Raw genomic sequence first — 14,405 nt, forward strand, 5'->3', positions numbered from 1 at the left:
TGAATTGGACTAGTAATAAAACTGTATACCCGATTTTTTTCAGAAATTCCGATTAAAAATATTAAAATTTTTAAGGGTACTTTTTTTTAAATTCGTAAAATTTTTATACATCTTGTACAAAGTTTGAAACTTTGAATTAAATATATGGTTTTCGTTGAAGCAAGAACTATATTTTCGTAAAAAAAAATAAATTGTTTCTAATTACTTATACTACACCAATTGAGTCATAAAAGTCTAGGCACACAAAATTTTTCTAAAATTTTTTATAAAGACACAGTTTAACCTGCAACTAAAAACATAAAAATAAAATTTTTCATGAAAATTTTCACCTTTTTAATCAGATTTTTTCTGCACGGAAAAGTAATCGCTCTTTTTCGCCATAATGGAAAGCTAAAAATCTGTAATTCATGAAAACTACACTACTAAAATCAGCATTTTGTATTGCTTTGACTTCGGCTAGTAAGTTCGAACGAGAATAAAAAACCCTACAAGGATCTCCAAACCAACAACAACCAGCTCATACAAAATTGCCTTCTTAAAAAACCGTTCTAGCTGTGTTTCATACCTGTATGAAAGCGAATTAAAGACATACGGCTGGTTTCTCCAACGCAACTGAACTTAGTTTAGCCAATTTTTTTAGACTTAGTCAAGAATGAACTGTGCAAAAGGTAGGCTAACTTTTGGCTTAAATCCAAAAAAAAAAATGGCTAAACTAACTTAAGTTGAGTTTGGTGAAAACAGCCCATAATGTTTTTATGACTATTTTGAGTGAAAAAAGAACCGTGCTATAAGTACATTTTGGAAACAACCTACATAGTCCGACTGGGTAGTCGCATCTTGTAGGGACCTATGTATCTGCATATGTGCGACGTTGAACTGTACTACTTATGACTCAGATAAGCAAAATGAAAATAAAGAAAGTAAAAGCTGCAATTATCTTCAGAGTCTCTGTTAGCTGTGATGCAACATTTTTATTAACGATGCATCCACGGGAGGCGCTGTTCTCGATCGATTAACTTGTAAAAAAATTAATTAGTGTTTTAAACAATAATGACAGCTGAGCTTTTAAAAAGTATGCAAATCAGTAATAAGCAGATAAGAGATGGAATTTCGATTCAGAAGTCAATAATAATGTAATGGTATAGGTAATGACACTTTTCAAAAATGAGAGAGTATACTTATTTCTAACTCTGAAATGTCTGCCTGACTTTGAAAGTGCGTACTCTTTTTCTGCTTATGAAAGACTTTGCGTGTTTTCTTATTCTTCTATATTCTTACAAAACATCTTCCGGTACTATTCCGGTGACCATCCGTCCTTCATTTTAAAGGATAGTTCTTTATTTTAGCCAACTGTCATTTATAATTCTATTCAAAATAAGGGCCCCCTTTTGTTTTTTTATTTTTTAAACTGTCCTTTAAATCAGCTCTACATTTTTCAGGGGTAATTTTTTAAAGAGAATATGAGAAAATAAAAATGTCTCTTATAAAACAATATGAAAACCTTCGCCAGTTTGTTTTGCACCCCACTTAAGGCTTTTTATTTAATCGGTAATCTTTGTACAATCTATAAATCAGGAATCCTTGCTAAAACTGATAGGTGAAATTTATGTAATTAAAAACAAAAAACCAACTAATATTACGCATTTTCGTAGAAAAATTAATATACTTTGAGTTAAATTAATTAATTAATTTATCTTCGTCGTGTAGTATGAATTGTAAACGCATTTTGGCAGCAATGGATGGCGAAGCCCTTGATAAGGATTTTTCGGAATCGGTTAAAATCCGGTTACAGCGTCTTTCAAGAAAGGGAACTTGTACAATTAAATAATATATTTAACTTGGAAATATTTGATTTAAATTACAATGGCCGGGACGAGTGGTATCTAGAAGGTTTTTTATAAATTGCGGGTGGAACGGAAAATAATCCTTTACCATCATTTCCGATAACATACGCAGCCTTCAAACCCCTTATATGAAATTAGCACATTTTAATTTTATATTGAGACAAAAAGTATGACGCAAATAGAAAATTCGAGGATATTATTATAAATAAGTTAATAAAAAAAAAACAAATATTTTTAAAGAAAGCTTTCTCAATTAACTCATTATTTAACTCGATTAGCCATCTTAGGTCATCGTGAAGTTGGGCAAAAATTGATTGCAACAAACATATGTACATACATACATACATGCATACAGTGAAGTTAAAAGCAAAATGTATTCAACAAAGTGTGATTGATTTTGACATTGCTCTCATAAGAAACAGGCTATAATGTCAAATTGAAATGAATTGTTAATCCATTTGAAAATGTGTTCATTTCAGATTTGAATTTGTTTAAAAAAAAAAAAAAAATACACACACATTTTTCAAGCAACAAATTTTCTTAATAAACGTGAAATTGTTAAGAGATAAACCGCCGAGAAGAGCAAGTAAGTACATTTAAGTTTGGTAATAAGTAAATGCGTTCGACTTTGCTTAAATATTTAACGTAAGGAAACCAAGATGAAACGGAACAAAACGTTGGAACAGTGCGCTGTATGTAATAAAAGTCAGGACACGAAAATAGTTCGATGTTTTAAACCACCTAGTTGCGAATTAAGACGGCAGCGATAGGACATTCTTTGTTGATTCCCAAACTCAAACAGACGACTCTTTAGAATGCACGTTGCGTTGTAGAAGAAACATTTCGGCTTACTGAAATAATTAAAACCATGCAAGCAAGTATGGAAGGGCTTAAATTAAAACCGCTCGAAGCAAGGCCTTTAATGGAAAACAATTTCGCATGAAAAAAATTTAATTTCAAAATTGTGAGAGTTAAGCTCACATATAAAATTGGAAAAAAATGTAAAATCATACTTTTATAAGTGTCGAATAATGTTTAGGATAAAAAATTGTAATATAAAAATAAACGCACAAAAGCCTAAAACTTGGGCAATTCAAAACTAGAAAATTGCTAAAACGATTTTATAAACAATTTGTTTTATTTTATTGACAAAATATATGTGATAAAAGTAATGTAAGTAAAACAAAACTGTAATCGAAATAAAAGCCTAGGACATCAGTGCTGATAAGATACATATATCACTAAGGGTTAAATTCGTTTGTTTATACTTTTTGACATTATAGTACCTTAAAAGAGAGCCGCACTGAGTTGTCAATCACACCTTGGTTAAAAGCTTGTAAAATAATTTGAAAGCCATGAGCATTTTATTTAGTGAGCGAGTTATCGGGACCAATTGGTCCCGCGATACAAATCTCTAAATACAACCGGTTTCAGACTAAAGGTTGTACTTTATGCGCGGTCATATCTGTGTTCGTATGGAATAGTAGCTTAAAATTATTCTTAACGTTTGGCCTCATGTTTTTAAATCATAAGAAAAAATTTAATTAAATGAAAATTTGCAGGAAGCTGATGTCCACTATAAAGTGGCGTTGAAGATGCCATGCCTTTCCAGTTCATCTTCCATTCAGTTTTTTTGCAATATCACTTAAAGCTTGTTTTCACTATGTCAAATTCAATGGCATTTGTGAAAACACAATGTCAAATGCGATTTAAAATCAGTATATCGATTGACTTCGATCAGGATATTTAGGTCTTTCGTCGTGTATGTATATCCGTTGCTAAATCGGATATCTATCTGTTTTGAGCCATAATATCAACGGTAAAGGTATGGATAAACGAGATAAAGTTGTGTCGAAATATGTCACCAAATTTTGGTGCCAAAATGTGACATAGTGAATACCAGACTTTACTTAGTCCCGGTATACAATCAGCCTGATTTGAAATTATTGAAAAGCCCAAATCTGAGGATGTTGTAGAGTTCTCGACCTAGTACACAATACGTGTAACTTTACTAATAGGATTCGACTATTCGACTTATTTGTAAACGTCACTTATTTCCTTCTTATAGTCTAGACTCTAGAGTAATGTGAGTGGATCCATATCCGCTAAGAGAAAGAGTCCAAGCACAAGATTATCAAGTGGCCGCAGGCTTTATTGAAAGAGAACGGGCCTCAGCAGCCTTGTCTAGTCTATATAGTATAACGATGGGTACAACATACAGCATAGTGCTATATTGGTGCCTTCTCTAGCGTATTCAACTACTAGGCTAATGTAGGCTAAAGGTGGTTTTGCAACAGAACAGAAAATCTGTTGCCTTCTTATTCAATATTACAGGCGACTTTACTTTCCAGGATCACATCCAAGTACTTATAAGTACTAAAATTAATGAAAATACAATGGGCTGGAAAACCCAGAATAAAAATCTTAACATTTCTTCTTATTCGTCTTATTTGGTGCTGTAACCGCTTAGGTGATTTTGGCCGTCTTCAACAAATCACACCAGTCGTTTCTCTTCTATGTCAACTGACGCCAATTGGAAATGCCAAGTTATGCGAAGTCCTTCCACCATCGTCCTCTGCTCGTAAATCTTAACTCTTACTTTGGAAAAATACTTTACCAAATCTCGCATTGGTATTGGTTTCTTTTGCAATGACATGCCTCTACCACTACTTTATAGAACAGCTTCTGCTGCCAAGTAATCGACCACGCAGCCAACTGCATCTACTCAGCGTCAACGCACATAGCCACATATGAAGTAAGCGTTATTAGTAAAAGCTTTTTAGTTCGCCTAGCACGCATGAAGCGATCTGTAGCCTTTTCTAGTACTGAATTTTTTTCAATTTCTTATTCAACTGCAGTGGCTTCTTAAATACAACTTGTACATGATAATTTAAAATATTTTATTCATTCCACAAGTAGTTTTTTTTTTTTCTTATTTGAATTGTTGCTGTTTGTATGACTGTTACAATTACGCACGCGCGAATCTTGTTTCCAGCTTAGCATCCTCCACACAGCCTCAGCAGCGAAGCCATTACGGCTGCAACTTCAACCGAGTGTTTTTTTTTTTTTTTTTTGCCGCGTTCTAAAGTTATTCCGGCTACAACCTAGCTGACTTCTTATTTATATGCATACATAAATACATACATACAAACGTAGGTATTTAAATACATTCACATTGTCGTTGCTGTTGTCGTTATCGATTGGCTTCTTTGACTCCAACGCTCTTTCTTTCTGTTTTTTTTTTTGGGTTGTTTTTTGTTCAACTTTACTTTTTCTTTGCATTTCTTTTTTTCTTTTCATTTGATTTTTGCATGCTCCCCAATACCGGTGTCTGCTTTGTTTTTGTTTTGGCGCTTGCGCACCCAACCGCGTAGTGTATAAATAGCCATCGACGCGTCCAACTCAGAATCAGTTGGATTCTTACGCGCGCTTACTTTGTTACGCTGTTCGATTGCTGACGCTGCAGCTGGATTTTTTTTTTAACTTTTACAAACGCATTCTTATTTATGTAAATCGCTTAGTTGGAAAGAGTTTTAACTATTCCTTCGCGCTCTGTATGGACTGCACGGTGGGTGTACTCTGTTGCGCGTATCGGTGTGCTGCCTAATTGCCGTGTGGCTAAGTGCTGTGAATTTCAATTGGAACGAAGACGTTTGTTGCAACAAATTGTTGAAACAACTAAAAATTGTGCGCTTTGCTCAGTTCGTTTGTGTGGCGGTGTGCGATAGAAAATGTGTCACTAGCAAATTGTGGCTATTTGTAAGTGTCGACCGTGGCCGAGAAAAGTGCTCTTCCTCTTCGGTTGGTTGGAAATGTGAGAAGTGTGACAAAAACTTGGTGAAACAACAACAACAAAAACAATAAAAACGATATTAAACAACTTAAAAATTTGAATTTGAATAATATGTATTGTTTTCAACTGCAGCTTGCTGAATGCAAATAAAGTGTGCTGAATACGGAATCGAAAAATATTTTAAAGTGAGTGTAAATTTTTGCTGTAGGTATATGGATATTTATTTGCTAAAAATTAAACACAAGTGAAACAAACAAAATCTAATAAAATTAATAAAAAGATAGATATTTTAGAATGCTTTCTCGAATACATTGTAGTCGAATTTTTAACCGACTTCCAAAAAAGGAGGAGGTTATCAGTTCGTCGGAATATTTTTTTTTTTTTTTACCCACAAAAAAAAACTTTTTATAATAAAAATCGTGTATGCTTGCTAGGCGCATTCTCGAACGCAGCGTAGTAGATTTTTTTTTTTAATTTTACTTTAGAACGAAAAAAAATTATATAAATTTATAAAATTTAGTATCGATTTTTTTTGATATTTTTGCTTTAGAACGAAAACAATTATAAAAATTTATAAAATTTATATCTTTTTTTAACTTTTTGTGCTTTAAGTTTTTTTTACTTCTAAATAGTTTTTACTTTTATATTAAAGAAAAAAACTACATATTTAACTTTTTTGTTCTAAAAACTGTTAACGATTTTTATTTGGCTTTTTGGAAAAACGGAAAAAAGCAAGAAAAAGTTTTTTTTTTCAAAACAATAACTTTTTGCTCCCTTTTCGCGTATATTTTAAAAGAAAATTTTACAGAAAAATTGCTGCTGTAATACACTGTACAAAATTTTTATGAGTGGTAATTTCAAATCAGAAATGCCCCCGTAGAACCCGACAAAAATCGGCCCCTGTTGCAATGTCCGTAGCGCGAAACATCCTTGATTCAAACGGGAGTTTTTCAGCACGAAGGCAGCGAAGTGCTTCCACAGATCGGGATCCGGAATCTAAGAGAATACTTTCCTAACTAAAAGCCGTAATATCGCCGTTGTTAACAGTAGAGCTAAAGGACATCCATTTCCAGGATGTCCCAGTTGTCTCATATCTCAACTCATGCCCATTGGATTCGGTTCCACTGCCAGTGGTGATGACGCTTTAGAACGAAGAACTTATTTAGTGCTTCGTCACTGCAATAGTCCGTCGATCCGCGCATGCCTTTCCCTTTTTCTTTTACATTTACAGGTCCTCTTGGAAGCATAGGACATCTACGAAGCGTCTCCATCATAGTAAGTTTAAGCCAATATTCCTCACGCGCTCCCAGGATATGGTAACGGGTCGATCACGCGAAGAATTGTCGCCTTCCTCGTATAATTGCGACCCTCATGGCTTCTATGGCTATGCATATTCCAATCTAGCGCCCATTTGTTGATCTTGCCTATCCAACGCCAATTTCTTCTACTAATTTGAACAAATACGACATCTTCATCGTAAAGTTCCTACAGTTCCATATTGGAGCCGAAGAAGCTGCATAAAGCATTTACTGACCAACACTTGCAGTCTCTGCTTGATTTCGCTTCCGTAAAGGCGTTTCTTCTATTTACTTCCCTGGAGAGCTAGCTGCCTTGCGCCTCCACATGGTAAAATAACGGCCGCACTGACTTCGGTCTATCGATTATTGAGTTCATGCTTTAAGCCACATTTCGTGGCCATTGTGCACCCGATGCAGTAGAATCAGTCGACAAATTCCACGGGGCAGACTTACCAACCACATCTTTAAGCGGAGGATCAAAGGCAACTTCCCTATAAGTTGGCCGGGTTTTCAGATCCTGAACGCAGTTGGAGCTCAGTTTCTGCAAGTATCTCCTTTCGCTGCTCTGCTGATATCATTGAAGTCGGACCCATTGTGTCACTGTGCGGTATTGTATCACTGGGCGGCATGCATGCCAATCGCAAATAAGCTGCCAACCATTTCCACTAAAGCCATGGAAACAGTCCTAAACTTTCTGCTCATAAACCTTTTTTGAGAATCTACAGGCAAGCTGCAATGCAGTAAGAATAAATGAACTGTCAAAATGGAAAGACACCAGATTCGTTCACACCAATAGTCTAACCAACTACCCCGACCAGTTAAGGTCCCCATCTAAGAGTAGGAGGTGGGATACACTCGAAGGACCTCTCATTAGACCTCTGCTTTAGACTACCAGACCGTTGCAGTGTCTTCCCCGCTGGATTTTCGGCTATGAAAGAGACTTCACTCTGGCTTATTGAATCTTCTCTTAACTTGCCTTCAGTAACTATATACTCCGATAGCCAAGCGGCTATCAAGTCACTAAATTGCTGTGAGACCTTGTCAATAACTGCGATAGAATGTAGGAAAGTCCTTAACGATTTAGCTTCAAAGCCAACTATTCACATTGTGTGAGTGCCAGGCCACAGTGACATTCAAGGTAATTGTGCAGCGGATGAGTTTGCGAGGAAGGGATCCACCCTATCTGACGTCAACTCCTCTAATGCAGCGGGCATACCGTTATCTACCTACAAGACAGGGCTCAGGACATACTTCGCCAATAAAGCAAATAAAAGATGGTCGGAAGAACCCACGTTTGGGACGACTCGACAAATCTGGGCCAGCTTCAAAAAGAAAAGATCCGACGCAGGTTAGAACGCCCTCTACTAAGGCTTGTGACCGGTATTAATACGGGCCACTGTTTAATGGTAAGGCGAAGTTGAAGAAATCTATAGTGTGGAATACTACCTCTGCTACTACCCTGTCCTTATGTGGGTGCGAAGACGCTCATTCATTCTGGCTGACCTAAGTAAAGCAGGCATTCACGAACTCCCTCACTTTCAGGACCAAACCAACTGGTTCAACTTCTAGGTGAACGGACGGGATTGAATTTGAGCTCTCAATTGGTATCACAACGCACCTACTGGGTCTAAGTGTGCGTCTCTCCTACGTTTAATGAAGGCAAACGCTTCAACCTCACCCAACCTAGTTTCTTTCGTGGTTGAGAAATCGGCGACTAGGATCTTCTTACTGAAATGACCGACATTGTTAGGAGTTCTCAAACTGAAATGTCTTTGAAACTTTCCGATTCGAAACTCTGTAACTCTGGAGATCTGTATACCAGAGCATCGTTTCGTTCAATGCTACGAAAGGTATTCGGCTTTGGTTATTTCAGGTTTTTATGCCTCTGAGCTGCGTAAAGGGCGGGAATTTTTCAACACTAGTTAAACAAAACGAATAGCAGCTCTACAAATCCTTCGGGTCAGCTGAAGTTTTTGGGTCACCAACTTCTTAAAAGTGACTGAAATTGTTACTGAACCATAGATCTGGACTAGACCATAACTGAGCTATAACTCATAACTCTCGTCCGAAACATGACTGAAACAGAATCAGCTTACCTATCTTTCTGAACATCGCTCCATTGTAAAGCTTTTTTGTATGTGACTAAAAGGCAAGATTTGAAAAGTGCTAAATAGGCAGTTCAAAATAAGGCTTTGAAATCCATTTCTTTCCCCGCATAATAGCATACAGTTCTGACGTCTGCCTTTTAATTTGCATGAGCTTCAAGAACTTAGTTTGTTTTTTGTACTCTCTTCATTTCGAAATTATCATAACTTTCACGAAATACTTAGAAAATCTATATATAAATATATGTACTTTCATTAGATCTAAAACATTCATAAATATTATTCAAAATTAATCGCATTTAAATGTGCAGATTGAGTCCAATTAGAGAAAACCAACTATCATTATTAAGTCCATTAATATCGACATAAAGCCGGTCATATTAACATATTTTGAATGCCTAATTAAATCAATTCATAACACAATGTTACAGTAACAAGAGCCTTAATTCCATAAACCACAAAATCGAAGATGACAGATATCGTTACGAAAGTTCAATGTCCCTACTGCAGTGCAGCTACAAGATCAAGACCAAGAATGCCAAAGCAAATGCAAATTTACGCTGCGAAAGTACAGCCACACCTACAAGGGACGCAAAACAAAAATAAGTACGAAGTGCAATAATACGCAGATGTTGGTAAATGTACTAGTATATGTATGTACTTATGTTGACTCATTTAGGCACATGCATACATACATACATACATACATATGTACGTAAATAAACAAACGACATTTTGCCGCTGAGGATTCTGTGCCATTTGTCGCTGCTGTTTACATTATTTTCACCGGCGTCGCTCTTGAACTCATTCATATTGATTTTTTAGCTAATTTTGGTTGTTAAAAAAAAAGTGATACGTAAAGAAGAAACAATTTAATTGAAATCAAAGCGCTTAAGAACGCATATGCATACATATTAACGTACATGTAAAGTTACAAATAAACGACTCATTTGCATAAAATGATAAAGAAATTTTTAATGAGCATAGCAGCTAAGTGGAGGAGGTCTTTTGTTATTTGTTTTGGACATTCCTTTTGCTTGATTGTGGTAACCTAATTTTGTAGATTTATTTTAAATATTTATTTAAAAATGTTTCCTTTCTCTTCATGTTCTATGCTTTTTTATTTTTCTAACTAAGTAAATATTTAGATATGGAAAGTGAGCAAATTCAAGTGGCTGCAGGAAATGTTTACCAAGTTAACAGCCATGAAAGTGTTAATTTGCAGAGATATTAATAACGGGCCATGTGCAACATAAACAAAAATTTGGCGATAAAGTGAGCAGGTCTCATTAATGTCCAATTGACTTGAAAACAAAAGCAAATATTTAATTGCAAAAGGGTGTCGACACACTTATTAACGAAATTATTTCACATCTGCTTTCAAATTTTTTATCTACGAAATTTGGTTTTACAGCTATTGTGATTAAATGTTAAACTGGAGATAATTTTTTGCTAATTAAAAAAGTGGATTAAAAATGGTATGGACAAATAATTTTTATAGATCAAAAATTGGACATGATTTTTGTTGATTTAAAAACTTTATAATTAAGAAAATGGCCATAAATGTTCTTATTTAAAACTCGCCATATTTTTTTGATAGTTGGTGGAAAGTAAAAAGTAGTTAATAATTTTCAATAACATACAAATTTAACTTTTATTTTATGTTAGTTAAAAGCTGGGTATAATTTAATTGTGATGAAAAACTGATAATATTTTTTTTTTGGCAATATTAAAACGGTACATAATTTTTGTAATTTAAAATGTGGTTTTAAGTTTTTAGAGACTTAAAGCATGGAAAATAATTTTGATATTTCAAAAATTGAACATAATTTTTCTTGATTTAAAAACTTGTCATAATTGTTGATAATTTAGAAAAAAAGCCATACATGTTGTTGGTAAGTTAAAACTGGAGATATTGCTTTGGTAATTTAAAAAGTGGATTTAAATTTATAATGCTTTATAAAACTGACAAATAATTTTGATGGTTGAAAAATTTGACATATTTTGTTGATGTATTAACTTAACATGATTTGTTGGAAATTTTAAAACGGATCATAAATTTTCGGTTTTTTTTTTTTTAATGGACATAAATTATGGTAACTTAAATTGGACATAAATTTATGGTAATGTAAAACTGGGCATTATTTTTTTTTGGTAATTTAAAAGCTGGGCATTAAGTTTTGGTTTTTAAAAACTGGACATACATTTGTTGACAAGTAGATATAATTTTACGCCATTAAAAAATGGAGCCAATATATGGACAGCAAAAATGTATGTCCAGATTTTAAATAAACAAAAATATCTTTTCAGTTCTCACATGACCAAAATTAGTGTCCAATTCTTAAAAAATCAAATATTTGGTAAATTTTTAAATGACAAAAAAAGTATGTCCAGTTTCAGATTATAAAAAAATGTGTGTCTAATTTTAAAATTTAAACCAATTTATGTCGAATGTTAAGGTCTTTTTAACCAAAAATGTATGCATTACGGCGGAGTAATTTAATTCCGATTCTGAGCGAAAACGGTGAATAAACTATGTACCAAAAATTACCACCCAATTTTTAAAAGAAAAATCAGTGCATAATAATTTTTTTCTAAGCGAAATTTGTTTTTAATTTAAAAAATTTTGTGTTTTTTTTTATATTTATAGTCCAATTATGTATCGGTGACAAACATTTTTTTACTGACAAATTTAAAATATTTGATATATTTTTCCGTAATAAAAACTGTGGCAAGAATCTGTCACTGATACAGAATAGAGCCATTAAGAAACTCCTTCACAAAACCAATTGAAATTGTACAATTTTTTGTTACAATCAAAAATTCATTTCGACCAAAAAAGTTACAATATACTGATCTTTCTTTTATAAATTGATAGGGTTAAACGTCTTTTTCGGTATATAGTTTGTTCGACATTTTTGCTTAGAATTCATCGTAGAATTTGAATTTGCTATACACTTTCTTCGAAAATTTTGCTCCATACAAATTACTCCGCCCTAGTATGTCCAGATTATAAATTGCCAAAAATTTTAGTCTAGTTTCTAAATTATCAAAAACGCGTGTTCAGTCATATTCAGTCAATTTCAAACTTTCTGTGCAAACTAAGAGACTTTTCTTATTGATCTATCATTTGTCAAAGGCTAAAACAAACGTTTTTTCAGCAAGCAAAACTTCGATAGCACAGTTAAAACTTTGTGAGAAGTAGAAGAAAACTCATACCAAGCTCTAATTAATCAATTGAACTGAGAAAATAAAGTTGAGGAATGGTCCCGCTAACTAAGCATCTGCTGATTATTGTGCAAAATCATTAAAATAAACACTATTAGTGATGCACATACATACTTCACAGATAGGTGACCGCAATTTAAAAACAAATTGGAGCGCTTTCATTTATGTTAAGTAGCTGTCAACATAAATAAATGTTTTTTTTTTTTGTAACAAAATAAATGATTTTTTCTAAGCTACAAGTAAAATATATTTAAGTGGCTTAGAATGAAATTGCCAAAATGACTTACATTTCCAGAGGTTATGGAATTATGTGGCAAAATAAAAATGAGGTGACCACACTGCATGCTGTTCGAGTACATATCGTTATCTGAAATGCAAAAGGCCGTAACTAACAAAAAATCCAAAATTCAGTTATTGTTTGATTATGATGCACTTCATCGTTTTATGCAAAAAAAAAAAAAAAAATTTATTGCGGATTTGGCAATTGACGATATGTAGACATTTGTAAGTATATATCTTAATATCAAGAAAGTTTACGGAATTATTGCCAAAAACTATTCAATTATTTGATTTCATTTTTTGATATACTTTTATTTTAACAGTACGCCAATAGCTTAAAGAAATCTTATTTCTAATTGGGTCACTGTGCGCTTATAATATTATCAACAATTTTTTTGCGCTTAATACGCTTACTTGATTTTTTTTTATAATTTAATCTGCTAATACTCAGCTTGTCGCGAGATCTTTTCAATTTTCAAGTATTCTTTTTTTTTTGCTTTTTTGTTTTTTTTTTTCATTTTGCTTTTAGAAAGAAAGGTGTCCATTCAACTTAATTGAGTCACGCTATCAAACACACTAAGTGCCACCGGCACCAATGGCATTATGCTAAATTTGTTCTCACTTTTCCTGAAAGCAAAAATAAATCGGTGTTAGAAGAAAAAATCGAGAAATAGAAAGTAGAAATATGTATTTATAATTAAAGAAGTTGGTGAGTGAGCACATACAAATAAAATAAAGTAAAAATAATTCTTTTGTGCGGAAGAAATTAATTTGATGGGATTTAATTAATGGCATTCAATGGAATTTAGTTAGATTTGCTGTAGTCGCTTTTTGTTTGTATTGAAATACGGTATAACTTTTTTCATTGAACTTTCTTTATAAATTTGATATTTTTGATGAAAAGCTGCATTTTATGTAATTACTAGCATATAACCACCTTTTTATACAATTTTTTTTTTTTTTCTGCACCGATTTCGTTATAGCTCTATATTTTTTAAGCGAGTTAAGGTATTTAGCCCGTTTGAAACTATCAAATTATAAAATCTCTTATTCACGTTAGGCATACGAAAGATATCAGTCCCTCTAAGTTTACCTTAAATCCTTCTGGCAGGTGCCACGGTGGGTTCTAATATTTCCAACCCAAATTTAGTAACCTGGCTTTGATAAAATATCACTTCTCATTACTGTAGCTAAATGCCTCAAGGGGTATGTATGCATGATTTGAGCTTTAGATTATATGGCCGAAGCCGGCTCTCCCTTTGTCATTAACTGAATTTTTTTCTGCCAGTATGTAGCTGATAAAAAAGATATCCATAAGAAATTTAAAATACTTCCAATGATTTTCTATCCTTCCAGAGGTATGTGTTAAATTTTTTCCATGAGCAATGGATAAATTTTATATACATAACTCGATGCCAAGTTCCAGTATTCTTCCACAAACACTTCCAGGGATATTTGGTAAAAAAAGTCAATTTGTACGAGAAGTGCCACGTCCCTTTTTCGAATAACCCCAAAATTTTTATGTGGGAGGGTCCTTGAGTTATTAGAATTACTTTCAGTCTAAAACCATCCTTGTGAAATCCTTAAGTATACCCCTTGGCCTAGTTTAATTTGTAGTTTATAGTTCCTTAACTCATTTTTAGTGCCTAATTCATAATTGTTGTCCACAAACGTAACTTGCCGAATCTTTAAGGGAAATGCCTTAGTTTGACGTTTATTGACGTTTATTCGCCATAAAAGTTGCTTACGATTAAACTCTAGAAATTGTGTATTAGTGGAAAAGTACAAATCGAAATTGCAGCCCAAGAAATAAATCAGTTGAGATGTAATAAAAGCTTAGAGAAACTAAACATTTAAG

The 14,405-nt window shown here is 33.5% G+C and overlaps 1 protein-coding gene across 1 annotated transcript in view; it reads left to right on the forward strand.

Moving 5' to 3' along the window:
* Positions 1-5,245: 5,245 nt before the first annotated feature.
* LOC118735821 (probable chitinase 10) overlaps positions 5,246-14,405 on the forward strand; it is a 24,368-nt gene continuing 15,208 nt past the window's right edge. The window contains exon 1 of the mRNA XM_036465794.1: positions 5,246-5,822. The gene's annotated coding sequence lies outside the window, so the exon portion shown is untranslated. The remainder of the gene's footprint in view (positions 5,823-14,405) is intronic.

This window comes from Rhagoletis pomonella, unplaced genomic scaffold (assembly GCF_013731165.1).
Source record: "Rhagoletis pomonella isolate Grant_MI unplaced genomic scaffold, Rhpom_1.0 Rhpom_scaffold_00003, whole genome shotgun sequence".
Taxonomy (NCBI): Eukaryota; Metazoa; Arthropoda; class Insecta; order Diptera; family Tephritidae; genus Rhagoletis; species Rhagoletis pomonella.